We start from the raw sequence: 24152 nt of genomic DNA, 5'->3' as shown, positions 1-24152 counted from the left end.
GAGATGCTGCTAAATATATACATGTGCCACCTAGGATTGTAAGCAGTTTCAATCTGTTTGCAGAGATCAAAATCATTTTTTGATCCAGCTGTTGCTGTAACAGTTCAGCGCTCGGTTTAATTCAAGATGTGAATTTTCCAGGTTTTCAAAGATGTGTTACATCTTCAGGTGTAGATGCTAAACATTCCTATAGAATTGATTCAAATGACAGAGCTCAGGTACAAAATTGACTGGTTCTTCTGGTGTATGTTGTGCCAGGTAGCTACAATTTGGCCAAAGCTGAAAATGTAAAATCATAGTTTAAATGTATAATTTAGAATTTACAGAACCTTCACATTCACTCCAAGTCTAGGTGCGTGGGAATGAATTCTATGCTGTGAAATTTAAATTTTCATATAGGTCTGCTTATCTGACATTGTTATGTGTTAAACTGTATAAACATCTACACAGATAACAACACATATTTACACTCTGTTTCTTTGCACTGGTGATTTTTGTTCTGCTCTGTCCACTGTGTCTTTTCATTTCCTCTTCTGAATGTCAGTGTAAAACAAACCTCATGCTATGGGGCAAAAAGTGCTTCACAAATTGATTGAATTGTTTTCTTCACACCCAGGAAAGTAACAAAAGGAAATGTGAGATAGCCTTCACTTCTGTGTCTTGGCATTTAGGAGAGAGGTAGGAAGGGCAGTGGCTTACTAGAAAATTAAGCCTGGTACCTTTACAGACCTATAATTTCATAGAAGCATAAAGAAGCCACGATAAAAATGATTGATCTGTTGTCTTGATTTGGTATTTAGATGTTCTGTTGCCAGCATTCTCGTTATTTTTCCAACAATATGTTAGTATAACTGAAGTCTTCCATTAAAAAAAAAAACAAATTAGCTTTAGGAGAAAGGTTGAACTAACTTCTGAAAGTCTGTGGCTGAGGAAAGGTTTTGCTCTGCACTTTAGGCAGCACGTGATGTGAATATAGATTGCAAGCAGGAGAGAAAGTACCAGAACATGGAACTGCAGAAGGCTGATCAGAACACTGAAATGGGATTTAATTTCATTTAAATATGCTGTTTCTTCACAAAATTAAATTTTAACACAGTCATGCTTGAGAGAGGCTCTTAGGTGGAAGAGCTGTGAGTTTAGGACCACAGACTGCCAAATTCAGAGTAGGAAAGCTACACTTGTAGGAACAAGCTGGGCACTTGGCTGTCCTGTGTCTCAGACTAGCAAGGCATGATTCTTCTGGTGTATTCACAAGAATGTTCAAATGATTCTGTTTCCACCCCAGGTTTTGAAATCTTAGGAGCAGTTTCGAAATCGGGATTCTCATTCTCCAGTTAGAAGTTACAGAAACCACAGAGAGGTTTGAGACATCTCTGACAGGAGGTCTGGAGTTAAACTTCAAGGGGTTGGTTTATGTGTGAAGATCTGACTCTCTGAGAATCATATTCTGAAGCTTTATTCTGGTTTTCTCAAAGAAGCAGCCCTTCAATGTCTCTGAGGGGAGATATTCTATGGAAGTTATAAACTAGGGGAAATCGTGTCTCATGAGCAGGAGTTAAAAATGTGTATTTGCACAGACCATGACATAGCTTTGCCAGTGACCTTTATGTCCTGTTTGGGTTCTGGGTTGTCTCCCCTCAAAATGTTCCAGCAATATTAATTAATGCCTAGTGTTGAGATCTATCTGCAGACTGCATTTGAAAGCCAAGTCTGATTTGGCCCCACTCCTGGATTCTGTTCCAACCACTTTCTGTTGCTTCAGAGAGAGAAAACCAGCCTAAATCTGGCATATTCTGCCACTTGCCAGTCTTCCCTCACAGGTGACTCCTCAAAGCAGTATCACATCCTCTCTACCTGCATTTGTCACATTTTTAAGGATTTGATATTCAGCTCAGAAACAGCTGATTACCTTTTTAGGATGGTGATCCTTGGTGTCTGAAGTGTCATTGGGAGTTACATGATGCATTAACATGCCATGGGAAACCCATCTAGTGAGGATCATCCCCTTCTTCAAGGGAATACAAAGGTCTTTGAGGTTGGTTGTCCTGCTCTGGCCTCAGCCAGCACTCTGTAGCTGTTAAACCAGTATTTTTTCCCCAATCTTTTCAGCTATTTGCCGGTTTTAAACACAACACAGACAGTGTTGTCTTTCTGTTTGTCATACTTGAGAAGGATATAAAGACTACAGCCTACTATCAAAAGTGATTTTATGATAAATTTGAACTTAATCCTGTACTTTTGCAGTCTAAATGTGTCAGCATGGAAACAGCAGAACTGCTCCATCTGTTTATGCAAGGAGCCTTGGCTAAGAAATGCTCAGATGGAGCCTTGGTAATTCAGCATATTTCTGTAGGGTTAAGATGAGCACATGCTAGAGCACTGCTTAGCATTCAGTACTTAGAGTACAGTACCTTGTCTAATTAGGGGATAAGTAGTTCTTAAGTATTTCCCCTCTGCCAGCAACTGCCATTTCTTTTCTGAAAGCTTGTAACCTACATCTGTGAAATCCCATTGTTAATGTTTCTAATTGCAGATTCCCAACGTGTTTGGAAATGGCTCTCAACAATGATCTCCGATGTGCTGACTGGCAGTCTGAGCCAGAGCATAGTTCCTAAAACTTTCTGATTGCTACCAGCCATACTTTAGAGGAATATGGGAGTTATTTAGAGGTGCAATCTGGAGTGTGCAGAAAAGCTTTTGGTATTCTAAGGGTGAAGAGGTGTGGTTCTTTCCTACTAAAGATGGGGGAAGATTCCAGCTGGCCTCACTGATCAGTCCTATGTGATTAACTTACATTAACTTCGAGGCCATAGTATAATGAGTGGCTGTTAGAATAGCACTTACTGTTTAACTCCATTATTTGCATCTAAAGGACACATTTCCTTACTCTTCTGCATAAGCACAATAGATGTGCAGAGCCTGCAGCTTTCTAGCAAAGGGTGGCCATGACTGCAATATGGCAAGAGAGGTGGTTCCTCAGCATCATCAGCCAACTTGGCTGTTGCTTTCTGATCACACAATGTTTTGCAGGGTCTGGTGGCAGAAGAACAAATACAACACTGCTGCTCTTCCTGACGTCTGGATGTTACTGCCAAATAACCTAAACCCCATGAATCTCTGTACCAACAGATATGCAGATATGCTACAGAGCAAAAATCTGTCCATCAGATTCCAGTTAGATTGATTTCTGCAACCTGCTGGTTCACCCCTTCCTCCTATGATTTTGGCCAGATATACTTGTCTCTGTTTGTCTCGGCAGAAGAGAATATTCCCAAAAATCTACAGTCATTTCTGAGGGGCATGTAGAGTGTGAGTGAAGGGAAGAGCTGCCTTGAGCCTGTGGAAGGTGTAACATTGCTCTTTAATAGTTATGTGTGTTCACACTTGGACCCTCAGGCAATCAGAGTGCTCGGTGAAAGAAAGGAAGTTCCCTTGCATTCCCCATGGAGTGGAGCTGGAGAGTTGGGAACATCTGTGCTCCTACTCTGCTCTGCCCAGTGCTCACTGGATACAGCCCCACACACCCAGGACTGCAGTGCTTGGTGATATTAAAGAAATGTTTTGATTCACCCAGGATCCCCAAAATGAACTTTGGGTTCATTCTGAATAATTCATAGAATCGTTAAGCCTCAAATCCTGAATGGAAAAATAAATCACTCACAACCCTAGCTGGGAACAAACAGGCTGAGCCAATGACTGGTAGCAATATTTATTTATATTTTTGACTTCTGTCTTGTCCAGTCCTTGATCCCCACTTTATTTTAAGGAAATAGGAGGACAGCTGAAAGCTGGAAATTTCATCACATTTGGACATTTTTCCAGACATTAGTAGATTTATGTATTTATTAATAGAGCCAGATTTTGTGGAAGACAGAAAGTATAACCAGCCTTTTGTAGAGCCTCATAATAAATGGGGAGTTCCAAAAGGTAGCAAGCTGGGAGTTGAACTGTGTCCTCTAAGGCTAAATAAAATGGTTGTCTGCTGGTCCTTCTCCCCCTCTGAAATCTAATGCAGGTTTTAATGAACATACCCTTACTATACCAGGAGCTGAAAGAAAGCCTTGGGAAACAATCTGTCTCTGCCTTTTTCTGTGTGTTGGTAGGTTTTTTTTTTTTCCTTCTTTTTGCTTCCCCACAGCAGAGGGAGTTATTTAGGACCTTTATTTGTTACACCATTACAGACACAGGGTGAGGGTGGAGGGAAGTGAGATATCAAGAGTCTGGCACCAAAGCAGATAAGAGGGCAGGCAGATATTTGGAAATTCCAGGCTGGTAGTAACTTCACTGTATGGTGCTCAGCAGTCTGCCATACAGAAGGATGAAATGATTAAATAGAAGCTGTCAAACCCTCAGGACAGTTTTTCAGGCACCAGATAGAAAAGGACTAGGAGAAAGAAAAGCAGAGATAAGAGTGAGGAGCACACCCTGAGACAGCATGTTGTAGACAGAGTTTAAAACCACCTCCAGCAGCAGCTCAGATTGAAGGAAATGGAGTTGCCCTCATCCTGCTACTCTGTCCAGTGCACTTTGTACCAGCCAGGGGCTGGGCAGACAGGCTGCTGCTGCTTTTTCCCTTTGTCAAACTGTTGCTTTTCCCAACTGCGTTTATTGGAGCAGGGACAGGAGCCTCAGCAGCCTGGCCAAAAACTTCCTCAGCCGCCTTGCAGCCCCAAATTCTGATTCCTCCCGAGTCGCAGCCTGGATGGAGATGTTTGTGCGAGTCGCTTTCTGCCTGTGCCTCTGTTTCCTAAACTATCAAACAGAAATAATGAAACTAAGCTCCTTGGATTTAAATGTTAGCATTTCTTATTTGTGCCTTGCTCTCTGCTTTATCCCCAAAGGATGGAGATTGCAAATATTATGGATACGAGATAAAAAGCGCCCGGAGCCATAAATCCTACATGTGTGGCTTTCTGCCTTAGAACCGCTGATAACGGATCAATAATCTTATTATGAGTCAGGATTCTCTCACGGAAAAAAAAAATATTCAGGCGTGGAAGTGTGAATAGTTGAGTTTAGTCATCTGGCAATCCAATAAGTTATTTGGAAAATAAGATCAAGAATCAGCATCTCTGATATAGCAGGCAATCGTTCCCATTAACGTAGATTAGCATTTTTTTCAGTTTAGAATAGAATTCCAAATCGGCTGAAAATGACTGTGCAAAGTCTGAAGATGGACTCCAATATGAGATATTGACAAACAGGCTCCAAGAGTTCCGTGTTATTAGATTTTGCATATAGCAGTTGCTGCAGAAAGCGCCGCGCCGCATAAATAAAATGCCATGTTTTGCATTTAATTTTAAGGCACAAAATAGAGCAAGTCACAGGGGTGCATCAATATCTACAACACAGTTATGAGTTATTATACTGATCAAAACAGTGTACAGAATACCAGCTTCATAAAAGCCACGGAGAACTTTTGCCTTTGGATATGAAGGTGTCCTTCAGGCATATAAAGAAGGATTTTCTTACAGAACAAACAAAAGAAAAGTAATTTTATCACTTTTGTGTTCAGTTTGACAGGGAGTTTAACATCCTAACATTCTCCTAGACATTAAGTTATTAAGTTGTTATCACTCCTGTTACTTTTGTTATCTCACCGCAAACACATATTGACTTGGAATTTATGCATTAAAAGCTGAGGTACAAGTGATTTTAGAATTTAATACCTTTGTGTTGATGGTATTTTGGTAAATGACTTTTCCCTGCTTTAGCCATCCTTGAATGGATGTTATGTTTTTTAACTCTAAAATCTGCAATGCTACATTTCAGCTTACACAGAACACATCTTAATTAATGTCAATGAAAGCAAGAGTTTATTCTCATCAATGGGTCATTCTGTAGTATCATTTAGCTGCCTTTTTGACTATATTTTTATAAAAATCCTCCATGCAGACTGCTTGCTGGCAGGGAAACAACAAAGAGCTCCTTTTATATAAGAAATCTCCTTAACCACTCTTTTCCATAGAAATTCCAGTCACCTACTACCCCTTTTTATCGTTCAGCCGGATCCTGAACCTGCTGAAATGATGAGATTCCAGCAGGCTTCAGACCAAACCCTGGAAGCAGGAGTTGTGTCTGGCAGTGCTCTGTGGACGGGGCTCCCACACCCCTTTGCTGGGCAGTTTCTGGATGACCCTGGGAGTCCCATGGCACAGCAATTCTGATTTTCCATGTATTTCCATATATTTCCTCCATTTGCTGAGCTCCACAGCCTCCCCTCCCCTCTGTTGACAGGCTTGTGCTTCCTCAGGCCTGGGCTGAATTTATCCTTCCCGCTTAACACTGCAGATTCCCAGCACCAAAGAAACACAGGTTTCATATACAGTGGCTTTGGAGTTTGCTCTGACAAAGATCCATTTATCTGGGAATTATTATGGTGCCAAGAGATGTGGCAGTTGCCATAGCAACAATTACATATTGTGTTGAATGCCAGAGTAAATGCTATAAAGAACAGGGGCTACTGGTGGCTTTCATTAATTTAATGTTCCTTTTTTCGGACCAAGTGTGACTCGTGGGTTTATTCACTGGATGTAAAAGTGCTTGGATCAAATGTGTGGGCTCACTTTGCTTCTCTTTCCCTCAGTGAGCAACTGCAGCATGTAAATGAGGAGTACTTGGTTATTTAAGGAGAGAAAAATGGTCTTATAGACTGGAAACGTGAATAATTGACTGTGAAACAAGGTGTTAACTTCTGTGAGCGTTCAGTGCTTTGCTCTCTGAGTAATCTACATTCACATTTTATGTGAACCAGGGATGTATTTATCCAGGAAAAGGGAATTTGTGCCCTTCAGAAGCAAGCAGAGCTTAGGCAAGTATCAGATATGTTTAACAGTGATTCAGAGGTGAAATTAGATTATTTTTGAAACAAGCCTTGTTAATTATTTTAAATTATTTACAAACTAATGTAAAGTGACAGGTAAAATTCTTTGTAATGAAAGCATTTTATTAAAAAGAGCTAAAATCATAATTCCTTCCAGCCCTGAGCAGCATTTAGGCTGCTCCCTTAGTTCTCCCTCCTGCAACAGGTACTGTGCATAGAACGTTTTCACTATTCCTTGGTGTGCTTCTGCTGTAAACTTAAGGTTTTCACAAAATCTCAGACCCAGATGCAGTTCTGAAATGCAAACAATTTTACTCAGTTTTCTTTGAAAACACACTCAGGTCTTACCCTCCATCCATAAGACCTAATGGCAAAGCTTCCATGAATCTCAATGAGAAAAATTATTCAAGGATTGCTGAAGAACTAAAATTCATCCTGCCACAGAAAGTCAAGAAAATACCTATTTACCTCTTTTTGAATTTCAATGGTAGATAAGTTGTGGAAAGACATTTGGAATTGAATGAACATCTCTTTATGATCTATGACACTAACTGTTCTTTTATCCATTAAAAAAAAAATCCACTAAATTTTGTGGATTAATGATAAACCATCGTGAATTTACACATCTTTTTTTCCAAGTTTTTATTGTTCTGAGTCCAGCCTGAAAATATTCTGGGAGAAACAAAACTATGCCAGTCCTATGCATTAATCTTCAGAGACTGATGGACTTGTGTGGAAATTTGTGCCACTGATGTGGGGAACATGTGAAGAAACCCTTGGTGAAAGGTTTAGATTTTTAATTTATTGTGGTAAATGAGGATATAAGTAGGAAAGCAACAGGCTAAGCATGATTTAGTAGGACATTAAGCAAGATCATAAAGGATAAGTAGATGTCTCTTAGGATATGTAATGTCTTTCATTTATAAAGCAGCTTTCATCCTGTAAGATCCCTAAAGTGAAACTATTAAGTACACAGAGAGAGAATGTGTGTGTACAGGTCTATATAAATCTGTCAAAGAGAGGTATTTGTATAGATATCTTTATTTTTGATACTTATTTCATAATACTTTTACACCTTGGGATAGGAACAGAATCTTTTGGAATGAGGAATTTGGGAAAAGGACCTGGTGATTTTGATGTGATGCTAAAATTGCCATGACAGCCTTCATGTCCTCAAATCCATAAGGAAAAGGAGATGTTACAGACACCAGAAGTACATGTGAGACTTACGATACAGAAGAAAAATTGTCCCTTTTTTTCCATGGTAGTTCTCTCCTCCGGAATGCAGGAATGATGAAGTCGGTGTATGACAACTACCCCAATTCCACCTGTGAGGCCTCACATTTATTAGGGAACAGAGACAATTCCAAGAGGAAATCAGACCAAGCGGTGTTCAAAACTAAGCTCAAGGTTCTTTTTTTGGTGTCAGAGACACAAAATATTGCTGTTTTTTCCCCACTGTAAGCTTTTCCATCAGCTCACAGAAGCAGCGTGGAGTTGAGAAAGAGCCATGATAGGGGAAATTATTCACATGAAAAGATGATTCCCTGAGTAAGAGTTTATTCATTTCTCTCCATCAGAGACCTCAATAATAATCCCTAATGATTGCCCCAATAGTTCCATGCTGATTTTCACAAACCTGAAGGAACATTTATTATGGTTATTATAGTAACACCTATCTCAGCACACATCTTAAGCATTTAATGGAGCATCACAGGATAAAAATCTACATTTGTCCTCCCCCAAGAATTGATTCTGCCATTGCAAGGACAGATGGCTCCTTTTGGACCTAAAATTCCTTATTTGTCGAGCATTACAATTTTGTTTCTTTTACCATTATTCCTTTGCATCTTATTTTGCAGCCAGTTTTTTTCGAGTACCTGGAATAATGTGGCAAGTTGAATAATGACAGAGTTAAAGCTTAATATAATTTGGTGTCTCCATAATAAGCAACTCTACTAATGCTTACAGTCACCTAGGAGTTATCAATCATCCAGCTCCTCACTTATATCACACCAAATATAACTGAATAACCTTTGCATTAAGCAGTTGATCCATATTAGAAAAGAATAGTTTTACTAGTTAGTTTATACAGTTTTTCATCTCCAGCTATGTCTGTGAACATTAATTATATATTAGTGTGGAATATCTTACAAGAGAGACTTTAACACATGTTCTGCTCAGTGTTTACATTGTAGTTTTGTTTTGAGAAACATAATAAAGATATAGGTATAGGTATAGGTTGAGGTTTTTTTAATAAAAAAGAGGAACAATATCTGACAATTTTTCAACAAAGTCATGTTTCTGCAACTTAATTAAAATAATAACCTTAAAATTGATACAGTTGGCTGTTCTATCCACTCTGTTTCAATAATGGCTGCAACTTGATACTGAGAAATTTTTATTTGTTCGTCCCTCTTTTGGTTTTCAGTGGATGTGAACTGTATCAGTAGCAGGTCAAGGGAAAAGTTGTCAGCTCTTCTGTGGATAGTTCAGGCTCTGTGTCCTTATCTCTCAGGGAGCTCAGCAGGGCAGCTTAAAGAACTTTCTGACTTTATCTGCAGATGACTGTATTTTCTCTGTGCTGCTGTACTGTGTTGTCCTACATGGTTTTCTCTCTGCTCCTCACTCCCAACAACCATCTTTTTGAAGCTGATATGGTCATGAAAATCAGAAAAGTCTCTTACACTTCATATTGACCCTCAAATCAGGAATTCAGGAAAAGGGAGAGGATGTTAAAACTAGAGTTTAAAGGTTAAAGGTCAAAGGTAGGGAAGATTTGGCTCTGAATTTGCCTCACATATATAAATCTCAAATTCACTGCTGCCAAAGCTACATGGATGTGTGAGCTAAGACTTGGAGCTTTGAGTTAAAAGGTTGATTTTAGGCAAGATTATTCACAAAACCGTGTAATTAATCTGTCATAGGAAAACACAGAAAGCAGAGCACCAAATGCAATCCCCATTAAGGCAACAGGAGTCGTTCCACTGACTTTAATGAGCTTTGAATCTACTCATAAATCTGCTGTGAGGAGTGTCCAAATCAAAATTTATTTGAGGGTGACCTTGATGTTAATTGTTAGTGCTCCCATGTTGTTTAATCACCAGGAAAACCAAATGCATCAGTGGGACCATCATATGGAATAGACCCTTCTATTGGACACTATTAGCATCAAGTTGATATATGTAATATTAATTGTGCATAATGTTAGTGGGTAGTCACAGTCTGCCAGTTATATTTTGTGTCTATGAAACAGGGAGAAAAAAATCTGTTCAGTTATTTTTAATGTCGCTTCTGCCTTCAGCTGAATCCCTGCAAAATTAATGCTTTTTTGATCAGGCAGCTCTTCAGAGGATCTCAGAAGTCTCACATTTATTCAGTGGCTTTTAATCCCAGATTTTGTGTACTGACTGTAATTACTTTAAAATTATATCTGAAATTTGTAAATAACGTAAAGCAGATTCTGTTCAGTCCTATGATGTTGATTAAATTTAACATCTGCCAGAAAAGTTCAATCATCTGTGTCCCAAATGGAAATGTTTCCTTCTTTAACATGTCATATTTAATTCAATTAGAGGAAAAATATGGGAAGTATATTAGATGTATAAAAGGGAAAGAGTTCCTTCAATTTTTGTCTACTAAACAGAAAAGTAGCTGGTTTACTTGAGGGAAATAATTACTGTAACTTCTAGAGGTATGAAAATATGGGATAGTTAGAGGGTTGAGAGGGGGAGAAATGATTGGTTTTGTTTAATGGCTTTCTGAATTCCTTGTCAGTGCTGGTAATTATTGTGTCTTTTCTTTTTGTTGGCACTCAGAGCATTAGGCTGCACTTAGGACCATTTCATTAATGGAAAATGTGTTTCTGAACAATTGTGAATTAGATAAGTGACTTGATTAAGACTCAGTCTTTAAAACTATAAAATGAGAAAATAGCCTGAATTAATCTTGACTTTAGACAACAGGAAGATAAGATTCTGGTTTGCAGTGTAAGAGTCTGTGTTTAGGGGAATGGAGAGAGCAAAACCATTCTGCATTTACATGATTTCTCCTTCATTTTGCTGTAGTATTATAGAAGCACTGAGAAAGGTTGTGGCTTTAGAGCTTGTTCATACACACAATAAACCCAGTGTCTGCCCAAAGAGCTCCCAGAAAAGAACACAAGTTGGACAAAAGAAAAAGTGTTAATTCTGACAGTCTTTGCTTTGATACCTCTCTGCCTCCAATTTCTGTGTGTAAAGTGGAGACACTCAATAAGTACATTAAAGGAGAGATATTCAGATACAGGGTAACAGGGACCTTTCACCTTTTGCTGGCTGAGCCCTGGTGATTTTGAAATGAAGGCTGTTCCACTGGCTGGGTTGGTTTAACTCCATTCCAGGCCACCTGCTTGGTGGGTGTCAGCTCAGCTCAGCTCCAGGGGGCACAGGCAGTGGCTTCCTGGGGCTCTTGCCATGGCCTGAGGTTTCCAGGTAGAGCTGATGGGCTTTGTTCCTCTCTGGAGAGTAAGAAGCAATCCAGCAGATCTGGGGATATCCCAGCAGATCTTTGCCTTCACTTTGTGCTCATCTCCAACAAATTTCCTCTGGCCTTTGGCACCCCATTATTATAATTATTAACTAGTCCAGGAAGACTGATTTGTAATCCCTTCTGATAACAGTGTGATTTACATGCTGAGTTCTGTGGAAGTCATTTAGCAGATGTCTGTCTCTCTCTAGACACACATGGATGTGCTACAGAGATTTTGTGCCAACTAATGAGTATGAATGATATATTCTAAAATGCTTCTTCCATTTATTAAGCTTAATGTAATTTCTTAAAATATCTGAAAACAAACAAACGAGAAAGGGGGTTGGTTAAAAAGGTTTAACTTTTAATATGCTATAACTTTTATCGTGGGATGACAACTAGCCTAATTCACTGTAATAATTCTCCTATAAAAAAATGGCATTACTAAGCATGTTTTTCCAGCAGAAATTTTCATTTTGATTCCCAATATTTCATATCTGACACTGTTCTAAATGCGAACAAGGCTTTCCAGTTGATATTGATTTGCACGTCATTTTTTTCATTTCACTTTCCTATTCAAAAGGAATCAGTGCTGACAAGTTAATGAACTCCAGCTACAAATACAGAGATAAGCCACGGGATAGGTTTAGTACCTGCCTTGTTCTAATTATGGAAGGTTTTCCTTAGGTGACTGTTTCATGTTCACTACAGGGAAACTGGAATGCTCTGTTTTATAGTAACTGTCAACAAAGCAGACATCTGGAAAAGTGATATAAAGAAGGCTATTTATAGGAACCTTTAAGCAAGTCTAAATCAATTTCCTCCAGTATATTTAAGTTTTTAATATTTACACATGGAATACAATTATTTCAAATGAAAGTACAGTGAGCCCTAAGGTTCTACACGTAGTGAAGATCCATAAACCCATGCTGCATTATATCTTCTATTTTTAAATTAACTTCTTGTATAAATTAATAGCTTTGGACTGAGTAGTAGAGATCAGAAATGTAGAACCAGCTCTCACAATTTTTTCACTGAGCTTGTTTGCAAAGCTTTTGCCCCTGATACACTCTCAATGAATATATCTGACATCTAAGAAGTTATTCCAGTTTCTGTTTTGCTGTTGTTTTACACACATAAATTGTTGAATCTCATCCAGTTAATCTTTTGGTTGATATCTCCTGCTGCTGGGAGTTATGAGCTGGTCAAATATGGTTCAGTGTTAGAAAAAAAAACCTTAAAATCCTGGGATCTATCTGGTATCCTCATGGGTAGATCTTTTTGCCTGTATGACTCGAAGCTGCTTCTAGAAAGGAAGAACTGTAAAACAGGGTAAAATGGAGCTCTACATTGCCTGATGCCAGTCTCTGTTGTACCTGAAGTACCTTTGGTGCTGGCAGAGCATGAACAGGCTGTGGGACTCCTCTGTGGTGTAGATTTACTAGAAGGGAATTCTCCCCCAGGGAATTCTCCACCCCTGGGAATTTCCTGCCAGAGCCTTTCTGCTCTACCAGCAGCGATACAGACAGTTAACCTGACCAGGAAATTTGGCCACTAAGGTCACTTGTGGACTTTTGGAATTAAAAACCTTGCTCTCTGAATGTTTTGCAGGGGTAACAAGCCCATGCAGAAGTGGAGTGATGGTAGAGAGAGGAGCCTTGAATATCAGGGAGCTTGAGACGCAAATTTCTGTGGTGACCTTAAAAGGCAGGGAATGGGGTGTTTCATACTTTCCACCATAGTTTCTCTGCTCAGAACAGGGTGGGGATGGTCATGGCTTGCTGCCCAGGATTCCACGTGCACGCCCTGCCAGGCGTCGCTCTGGCAATGGCAATAAACTGTTGCCTCCGAGGAATACACGGCGGGTGTTTGGCCAACCAGACAAGTTGCATAAACACAAGTTCCAAACTCTGTTTTCAAAGCTGTGCCTGCACAGTATGAGATGCCAGTCCTGCTTCCCTGTCACAGAATCACAGAGTGTTCTGAGTCAGAAGGGACTCACAAGGATCAAAGTCCAACTCCTGTTCCTTCACAAGTCACCCCACCAATCCCACCAATCCCACCAATCCCACCAATCCCAATAATCCCAACAATCCCACCGTGTCCCTGAAGCGTCGTCCAAACACTTCTTGAGCTCTGAACACGATGTTATTGGGCAAAGGCAAGGAGCAGTGGGTTCCTTGACTTCAGAGGGCTCGGGTTTTTCAGGAGGGTGCAGCAAATAAAATCTCTTTTTCTCCCTCCTCCCCCCAAACAAACAGAACTCAAAACACAACTAAGGAGAACCAGTAGCAATAATGTAATTCATTAAGGATGCCAGGCTGAGAGGTTAAAGTGGGTATTTTTGAAATCTTTTCCCCAAATTATTATTCAGGTCTTGCAACTGGGTATTCATGGGGATAAGTCTGATAAAGGATTCGGTTTTGTGTCATTTTGGTATAATTCATGTTTCCCTAACAGGAGAAAAATGTGAAATAACCAAAAGATTGTTCTTTATTTCAAGATTAAAGTTTCAAAAGCTTAAGATTTGAACTTTACTTAAATCTTTTGAAGAGGCATGAAAAGCTATTATGTAATCATATCTTTCATTTCAGCTACAGTTGGAAACAATACTATCAACATAGCATAAAAATATTGTTTTTATCTTGTTTCTATTTGTATTGCAAGGGCAAGTATCTCACAGGAGTCCTAAATGTGCAGGCTCAAGAAGTTTGTGATTATTCAAGATAAGCTTCAGACAAGCCTTGGAAAACCCTGCTATTTGTTTTGTGGAAATGCTGATCTCCTCATGTTTTTGAAGTGTAGCCATGTCAGACATGAGCAGAGAGTTCGCTTAAAGTCTTTATTGTTTTTAAAGGTAATGATAGTTTCAGTGTATTTCTTGTATTTCCTTAAGAACTTTAAATGTCACCTCAAGGAGCTGGAAATAGGTGGGAATTAAAATGAATTAAAAATTAATAGCAGGAAGGAAACTTGTTTGTACAAATTTTCTAGGAGAGGAACTGAGAAGAGAGGTAAAGGCTAGAGAAGTGGAGATGTGGAGGATAATAATGAGGCAAAAGTTGTGGCAGACAGAAAGGGTCATGAAGAGCCCTAAAATTAAAAATAAAAGAGAGGGGCTGAAGTAGCTAGATGGGAAATCAGAGCTCTAGAAAAAAAATTAAAAAAAAAAATGTAAAAAAATATCTATTCTTACAGGTTCCCTCAAATTGTTCATGCCCCATCCCTCTGCTTTATTTTCTTTTTGCAGCCTGTAGCAGGAGTCTCATAAAACTTCACTAAGATTATAATGCAATACCTTGGCACCAATCTCTCTTGTTTATGTGTCCATTAGTTCAAAGCCACAGACAGGCAATTTATTGGGTATGAAAAATGTCACCTATGGCACCTTCATTTGCATCTGAAAATTGATTTTTGTCACACTGGGATTTTAGGACAACCTTTTTTGGCAGCCAACATCGCCACAAAGCGTAATAAAAATAATTATGTGCCCACAGAAGCAGGTGAGATTCACAGTAAGTTTTTAAGTCTCCCCAGAATTGCAGTTGGCAAGGCATTATTGATGAGATTGGGATCCTTCCTGAGCATTAAATAGCGACACCTAAACTTAAAACATAACTTGGGATTGCCAGCAAAGTGTACAACAACCTAATGGGGTTTGATTATGGTTAGTCAAAGCTTTCAGCACGATGGCAGAATATTACTCATGGCAGTTGAACGATTGATGAACTAGATATTAAGATTTTTTTTAAAATTGATAATCACTGAGCTATGCGAGGTTTTCTTAAGAAAGTACTTTTAAACACCATTTGAGGATCATTTGAACATGTCACCAGCTTAGCATTTTTGCCAAGTGTTAAGTTAATTCATTAATTTTCTGCTTTCTGGTGTGTTTGGCTCTTGGAGTCTGCCAAGTTTTTGTCTCTTCACTGGTGAGATGGTTAACAGACACGGGAAGATGTCATTTCCATTGTGATACTGAAAAAAATCCTATTAATTATCAGTGTTAAGTTGTTCAAACACTTTCATTAGTTATTTTGGCAAAACAATTCCCCAGGGTGAGATATATTTATACAGCAAATTCCTCTAAAGCTGAACCAACCATAAATGGATTATGCAAACTTGTTTCCTTTCTTGTAGATAAATTGTTTTACAGCAGTGTTCATTATGAGAAAGTTCTTTGCCCACTGTAGTACTTTATCAGCACAAAATAATCTACAGCTTCACTTTCCATGGTAAAAAGGCACCATTCTTTAATATGAATTCAGCTTTTAATCTTAGCCCTGGACGTTGGTTCTTTTATTTATTTTTTTCTGCCTTATTTAAAGCACAGGCAAAGAGTGGCAATTTATAAGCTGATATTCCTTAAAGCAAGTGTCTGTATGCAGTTATGAAGGGAGCAATGTACTCTTGGAAATGGATGAGAATGGTCTGGCTGAGATGTGTGTTAGAGATGGAGGCAGGCAGAAGAAGAAGGAATTTTTGGTGTTTAGAAAACGTGTACATTTTTATACAAACATGGAAAACATGCAGTGGAGAGATTTGGGATTACTGAAGAGTTTGTTTTTGCTAAAATAAAGATTTATACCTTTGTTTTCTAATCAAATTCATATTTAGTGTTTGAATAGCTCATTAATAACCCCTTGGTACTGGAGTGGGTTCTGAGGGAAGCGCCCGGACTGTGACACAGCTCCTGGCTGCTTTCATGGAGTGCCTTTACTGGGATTTATGAGACAGAGCATTAAACAGTAACCAAAAACTGCAGGGACATATTTCACACTCACTCAGGGCTGCCTCGACGAGCAGAAGGATTTGATCTTAATCATGGCTTAGTCATAGTCCACTCCAAACTAAGCCTGTTTTAAATCATGGGTGGCACAAATATTTTGCTCTGATGTCAGGCTTCAGCTGTCCTTTGGGACCCACTGGCATTTGTTCCTAGCAAGGATTCTGCCCCAAAAGGGAGTACCAGGAAAGTCAGTCACAACCTCTCCTCAGCAGTGGAAGGAGGTGTGTTTCTGTAAGCTATCACAAGTCTTGCTAAAAATCAGACCCAATCCTTTTATATTCCCTTGTAGAATGCAAAAAAACCTCAGATATATTTTCTTCTTTGCTGATGGTTTTACTGTCTTTGCAGCCTGAGTTTAAATATTTACTGGGGGGAAAAAAACCCCAAACCCATGGTTTTCTAACTTTCTCTTCATTGTTTTAGCAGTGTTTCCCCCTCCAGGGTTTGTTTGGTTCAGTCTTCAGGACTTTGGCTGTATTTCGAATTTAGGCTTTATAGTTTGTAGAAGTGGCCTGGATCTCAGTCTGAGTATGCTCAGTAACATTGTTTTACCATATTTGGTTCTCTTCAACTGAAAGAACCAGTCTCTGGCTGTAAAATCCTATATTTAATTTCAAACCAATGATTTTGATTTTATAAGTTGTTGCATCCGAGAGAAAGGAAGAAACATTGCTATCAGTGTAGAGACACTTAGGCAAACACGAGTGGTTCTTTTGCAAAGTTAAAAGAAGTAAAAATGTGTGAGTTTCCAAATCCTTCATACTGATAAAATCAGCAGAAAAATGATTCTATTGTATTTGTAAATAATCTATGGTAAAATACCGGTGAATACTTTTTTCAGCCTTATTGAATGACACCAGGCTGGTACTATCATTATGAACACAAATACTTACTTCTCTTTCTTTACTTGTTCAAAACTCTAAAAAAGAAAAATGATAATCTAATTGGGTCCCCGTGATTTTTTTCTGACCTACCTATGTTTTAATCTAGAAAAATATTATTCCTTGGACAGTGCTAATCAACAGAAGAGGTTCCATTGCATGGAATCATTTCAATCAATGGAATCGTTTCAATCCATAGCATGACTATTCCAAACCTCATTTCATCTTTTTAAAGTTTCTTTTGGTTTTGTAATTTATGCCACTACTTCTCCAATTGACACAGGCATTGCTTCCCCTGTCAAGTCATTCAGATCACAGAGATAACCTTTTTGTTTTCATCTTGTGCTGTAAATGTAATAAATCAAATCCTTGCCAAAAGCAAGGTCTGAATTTTATATCATGAAATTTGCATTTCATGCTCTGTTGCTTATTCACAGAAGCCCTCCAATCTGAAAAGACAAATAATACCACATGATTTGTGTAACTAATACAGACAAATGTTTCCAAGCAACTGCCTGAGCAATCTGAAGATCAAAAATTACTCATCTGAGAAACTTGCGTATAATGGGAGATAATGTATTTGTTCACAGATTTCAGGGTCTGTTAATGGACAGTTTGTAAACTGAGACAGGACCAAAAATGTATCAAATTATGAATGCTGCAATTTATTAACTTGCATTAGATAAGTTAAACAAAACAAAGCTATTTTAAGCTAAGAAACTGGTACAGCAATTTACTCCACTGTGTGATGGTCAGGCAAGAGCAACCAGAGCCTCGAGCACTGAGCTGAAGGGTTGGTTTTGGAGCAGAGCTCCCTTCAGACACCACAGGGAATGGTGTGAAGAAAGTTGAATAGCACAGAGTAGAATGAATTTTCTTCCATTCCTTGGAAGTTGTGCACTTTATTGTAGCAACACGCTGTGCATGATCTGACAGACACAATGGGCCTTTGGTCACATTTTGAGGCAGAACGTTTGTACTTGGCATGTGCAATGAGAACTGAAGTATTCATCTTACAGATTCATAAAGCCATTTAAATACCGTCCAGTGGAGATTCTTCTGGGGCTGGCTGCATGATGGATAATTATGAGGAGTAGAGACATTTTGCTGATTTAGCTCAAGCTGTGAGAACTCAGGTTTTTGATTCTGGAATTGTCTTGTTTAAATTCCAATATGCCAGTAAAGGCAGCAGACATCACAGGCCTGGCTTCAATGACTTCAGTTACTTTGGGAGCAAGAAAATGTGTATAGATAAAAATAGAGCTCTTCTGACAGAACTGAACAGATACGAAATATGAACAAAGAGATAAAGTGGAAATAAAGGGTGGATAATATTCTGTTTTGGTCAGAGCCCAGGTTTTTGAATGCATTTGAATGTATCACTGCTTTTTCAGAAACACACTGGATTAGAAATCAAGAGACCTGTGAAGTGTAAGTGTTAAAATAACACGATTCACTGAAGGTCTCTGGAAGCAATTATTAGAACAATACTGAACCTGTGTCTCCTCTGTCCCCTGTGGAGGCTTTGGCTGCTGGGATGTCTGTCCCTGCTCAGTCACTCTACTGTAGTCAACAGGGAGCTATGGAGTCTTCCAACCCTGCTCTGACAGTTCTGAGACTATTATTTCTTTTTAATAATCTTGGATGCTGCTTCCCACTGTTCAGAAACACAGAGTAGGTAACACGTGGCCAGTGCTACAAAAGCAAGTAGCAATGGAGTTGCAGGGGAGTAAGTTTGGATCTGTCTTCTCTTGGCCAGCAAACTTTAATAAAACCTATTTATTTGGTGCTTGTGTAGGTGGGGACTGTTCTCATCCCACAGAGATGCTCAGTTAAAGGTCAGCAGGTGTGAAGTAAGGAATATAAATATTTCCATGCTCCTATGGCTGCAGGTTGTTAGGGCAAAATGCTCCCATCCAAACATATGAATTTTAATGATATACAGTGGAGAACTATGGGTGTCACATTTCATGTATTGTAAAGCTGTGCTCGACTTGAGTTTCAGTAGAAAAAACAACTTCAAACCATTGTGAACTATACTGCTGCCATTTTAGGCTCTTTTCCCTGAAGTATGTGGCAATTAATATTGTTAGCAGCTTGATGCTACAGCTCATGAATCATTGATCTGTTCCAGTACAACAATTAATTTGCCTCTGATTCCTGACAGGTACAATCTTTGAATTTCCTGAAGCAGACTTAATTGCCAGCATGTGATTAAGGAGAAATGTGAGAATCCACCAAGATCTCCAAGCCTATGTCTGGGTCCCATCCTGCATGTTTCACTTTTCTTTCGGAAATGTTCTGTGAAAAAAAGGCTGAGCTTTGATTTCCCACCCCAAAACAGATACAGCAAAACCAAACTAATGTTGCTGTTTCTAACTGTTGTATTTTACAGGATCTGTAGAACTTGATTCTAGAAGTCAAATTTGAGTTAATGACTGTGATTTCTTTACATATCTTGGTAGAAATACTTTTTAAAAAGTTACTTTATTGCAGGTGAATTTTTCGGTTAGAACCTCACCTGTGTTCTCTCTTCTTCAGCAGTACCACGTGGGTCTGAGACTGTCCAGACTAGCGAAAGGTTTAGAACTAAGAGGCATTGTCCTGTGAATTTAATTAGGTAACTGTGGTGGGAACAAATAACACAGGGCATGTTTAGGTGTTGTATTTTCATCTCTGACAAATGCAGCCTAAGTTCAGTACAAACCCGAGCGGGTGGTGATGAGAAGCTGCCCACGAGAACCTCCAGCACCGTCTCTTTATTGTAGCACAGCACAGAGCTGAGCTGCTGCTGTCAGCCACGTACTGGCTGTTAATTTGTTTGTATTGAAGAGTAAAACTACAGCCCAAATTGTGAAGTGGATTAATACGCTGCAATTTCAGCTTTTTGGACTCAGTTAATGCCTGTTAATTAATTTGTTCCGAGGAGCCGGGCCGAGTGCTGAAGTGGATTAATGCACTACCATGGCAGCACTTTCCACCAGATTCCAAACCCAGCCTGGTGATGAGGAGCTTTGCTGTAGCCTGGATCTAAGTGGGCATTTTGTCTTCATCACAGGCTAGTGCTTCATTTGTCAGTCTGGCAGCCCCTGAGCAGGCCAGCACAGGCAATGCAGCTCTGCAGAGCACCCTGCATGCAGAGTCAGGTCTGACAGAACATATCCCATCTGGTTTACTGTGCAGATCTGTGGTCTAAACCAAGTGCATTCCTGCTTGGTAGTCTAAGGGAACATTATTTTTGCTGGGGGGTCAGTACAGCCCTGCTCTAATGGAAAGGAGGAGGGAAGTGGTGCAGGTGTGTGACTGCAGCACTACATTACATTTAAGAGTGCACCAGTTCTAATGGAAGCTACTGAAAGTCCCTCCCAGTTAAACTGTCCTTGAAAATAGAAACAGACTTCTCAGACTATTTATAAAAGGGGTCTTGTTTTGTTTTTCAGTATGAGGTAATGGGCAATTTGCCCCTAAGTGGGTCTCCTGTATGTAATTAGTGCTGTGCAAAAAGCAGAATTCAACTGGATGTGCCCAGCTAATGGACACTCACAGTTCAGGTTGTCCAAATGTACAGGGGAGGGTTGTAGGACATACAGTCAGTGTCTGCATTGTGATTTTTTAGGTGTGTTTTGTGAAATCTCAGGCCAAAAGCTGAATTTCTCATTCCCTCCTGAGGATTTGATAGCATGGGAAAATAAGATGTTTTTCTGGACAGTCAGGATTAGTGATAGATGGTGAGAGAAGGAAGAGATAATGTTTAATGTGTGTATCTGTCCAACATGTCATGAATTCTCATTTTAAATAGAGACCTACTTTTATTTAAAGTGACAAATAATGATGTGGAAGGTTTGGAAACCCTGTGTCTGCTGGGAGCTTAACTGGGCTTCTCTGTCTGCTGTCCCACTTCAGGAATTACTGCTTCCAACATGCACACTGAATTTAAAAAGCCACTGTTGCCATTTGACAGAATTTTCCTTGGATTGGCTTGGGTGGCTGTGCACTTGGAAAATGGCAGGGGAGGGGAGGACAAGGTCCTGGAAGTGTTATGGTGGAATTTCACAAGCTCCAGAGTGATCTCTGGCATATACAAATCTATTTTTTGTAGCAACTTAATGTATGTCATGTCAGCTCCCAATGAGAAAGTCAGGGGTTAAAATATGGCATTATGAGGAATTACTTGCCTTGTCTTAAAGAGTTATTAAAAAAAAAAGAAAGAAATGTAAATTTGAGATGGCTTCATTCTGGGTGAAGTTGTATCACTAGTGTTCATGAGAAACAAATTCAAAATGAATGTTAAGGAATGAATATTTTTGAAAGAAAAATGCGACTTGTGGAATTATACTGAGAGCTGGAGCAAGAGAAAGTGAGTTGTTATTTGGGAATGCAGGAGGTGACAGGAGGAACAGAAGGATTGTGCAGAGTTTAGAAAAGAATTGGAAGGTAAATAATCAGTGTTTGGAATTAGAATTTACAAAGACCTGTAGTGATAGGACAAGAAATAATGACTTTAAGTTGAAAGAAAGTAGATTTCGAATGGATATTAGGAACAAATTCTTCCCTGTGAGGATGGGGAGGCCCTGGCACAGGTTGCCCAGAGAAGCTGTGGATGCCCCATCCCTGGAAGTGTCCAAGGCCAGGTTGGACGGGGCTTGGAGCAACCTGGGCTAGTGGAAGGTGTCCCTGCCCATGGAGGGGGTGGAATGAGATGAGCTTTAAGGTCCTTTCAACCCCAATGGTTCTATGGGATGAGAGGTTGTTTTGTCGAGGGAATGAAGAAGATGAAGGAACTGAGGGATAACAACAGAGTTTTTAGAGAATAGTTGGGGAGCAGGACTGAGAAGGCTTTAGTTGTACAAGCTTGGAGCTCGTAGGAGGTAGGAAGCAGAGTGTTTATGCATCCATACAGACACAGCACTGGCACTGCAGCTGCCAGATCTATTAAACAGCATACATGACTTTATCATACTTATTTTGCTTTAGGGTATCATGGAATTGCCTTTGTGCAGCACTGTTAGAATGCAGTGAATTCCACAGCACTTGAAGCCAGAACATGGCTATAAAATGTGTTGGTTTTCTGCTGTATACTTACAGCTGCCTGCCCTGCAGCAAGACACACAAAGCTGGCTTTCCAAGGTAAAACAACTTCTTCTATGAATAGCATTTCTTTTACATAAGAAATAAATTTTCTTTATTAGAAATTGTTCTTACATCCCAGAAGTGAAACAATGAACAGCTTGTTCCTTGCTCCATGTGTTATTCCACATTTGGAGTTGTCAGTTGTGTGCTACTGACCTGCAGATTTTGTGACTCTTTTAGAGGTTATTGCCCCAGCAAAAGGGTTCATCTTTGATTCATTTAACATGCCCTAGAACTGAGAGGTGTGTTCTGTGAGTAATGGTTCCTGCTGCTGGAGAGCGACTGGGCCATTCATTCAGATGTTTTCCCTCCTTGCTGGGGGTGAAGGGAAGCTCTTGCCTTTTGAATTCCTCCAATATAAATGGAGAAAGGAGTCCACTCAGTGGACTCAGCAGGAATATTGAGAGTAAAACGTTAAGGCCTTGTGTCCATACTGTGAGATGTATTTTCCACATGGCCTTGGTTAAAGCTCGAAAGGATCAGATTTTTGAAATATTTGAATTGCTCCAGAACTCCACTGTGTGTCCAGTGCTATTTTCAGGAGCAGGTTGGTATGGAACCCAATGGCAGATGCTGTCATTAAATGAGAAAAAAACCCAAAACCACAAAGTCAAAACCTCCTGTTTTCCATGTAAATTTTCATTACAGGACAGTTTTCATAAGGCTTGTATGTGTTGGCAATTGCATCATCAAGTGCTTTCCTTATTTAAATTACATTTCCTTAAGGATCTGAAGGTTTTGGGACATCTTGAAGAATTTTACATTTCTCCTGGCATGCTGTAAAAGCAACCTGGTTTTCTTTGCTTTGCAACAAATGTAAGCACAGGAGAGATGGAGAAAAGGGTATTTTTACCAGTGATAAGTGATGTGCTGTTAGTGTATCCTGGTGAAGACAGAGGCATAAGGTCAGCAATTGTCTTTCTCCTTAAGCCTGTATTTCACTGAGTTTGACAGATGAGGCAGTCAGAGCATATTTGGTTGTTTGTGTATAAGGGACACCTCATTATATTTAATGAGCAGTGTGGAACCAATACGAGATTTCCTGTAAGAGGGGGTGACTCACATATGATTCAAAATGAAAATAACACTCTAAAGGACGACAAGAATAGTCTGAAATGTTAATTTAAAAAAGGGAAAGGCTCTTGGTCATGCATTATTCTCAATACAGGTAACTCCCATGGTTAATGTGTACAAAAGCAAAGTTAATGACACTTTGTTATCATCTTAGAAAAACTTTTCCCTGACACAGAATAAGGCAGATGGGAAGATAAGTGAAACTTAAATAGAAAGAGGACTTTTCCATCACAAAAAGATACTGCTGAAGTTCAGGGCAATAATTGAATGAATCATTTCACAAAGCGAGAGTTCAGATGTATCTCCACGACAGTTTCTGTCACCTGTGTATAAAAAATACCCTAGAATATATTAGCATTAAAATAGTTCTGATTTACACATGACCAAATTATTTGAACATGAATAAATTTTTTTCCTAACATGTTCTTGACTCTAAAGATAACAGGAACCTCCATCCTACAAAAATGCATCTGGCACAGGGAGATGAAGGGCACCTGAGCAAAGCTGTACTCTGAGATTCCCAAGGGGCTGTGCAGTTAGTGGATGGATCAGTTGGGCACTGTAAGGTTGGGCCTCTCTATTTATGCACCAATTATAATTGTAGAAACACCCAGTGTAATTAAATCAAGTTCCACCAGCGATTTCCATTACCCAGATGTTGTATCTGATTGTGCTTCATAAGCTTGGAAACTTATATTCTCTGAAACACCCAATCCCCCTCAGCAAGCTGGATTTTCACTGGATTTGTTCTTCCCAAGTATACAAAGTGATTCTTAAGGTGACATTTGCAGGCTTTGAGGACAGTATACTTTTGAGCAGATGTTTGTGTGAATGCCATTGACCTTTAAATTCCTTCAATTTATTCACTGAGTTAATTATTTGTTAGACAGTTGTTCATTAACTCATGAATAAAGTTCCAGCATCTTCCTTAGATTTTCGTATTAGT

General features: G+C 39.4%; 1 protein-coding gene across 2 annotated transcripts in view; it reads left to right on the top strand.

The window, feature by feature from the left end:
- CDH13 (cadherin 13) overlaps positions 1-24152 on the top strand; it is a 447767-nt gene that overhangs the window by 154810 nt on the left and 268805 nt on the right. The gene's annotated exons all lie outside the window — the stretch shown is intronic.

Source organism: Corapipo altera, unplaced genomic scaffold, assembly GCF_003945725.1.
Source record: "Corapipo altera isolate COAL_440 unplaced genomic scaffold, ASM394572v1 62, whole genome shotgun sequence".
Taxonomy (NCBI): domain Eukaryota; kingdom Metazoa; phylum Chordata; class Aves; order Passeriformes; family Pipridae; genus Corapipo; species Corapipo altera.
The sequence above is the reverse complement of the archived record's forward strand: the minus strand, read 5'-3'. Positions and strand labels throughout refer to the sequence as shown.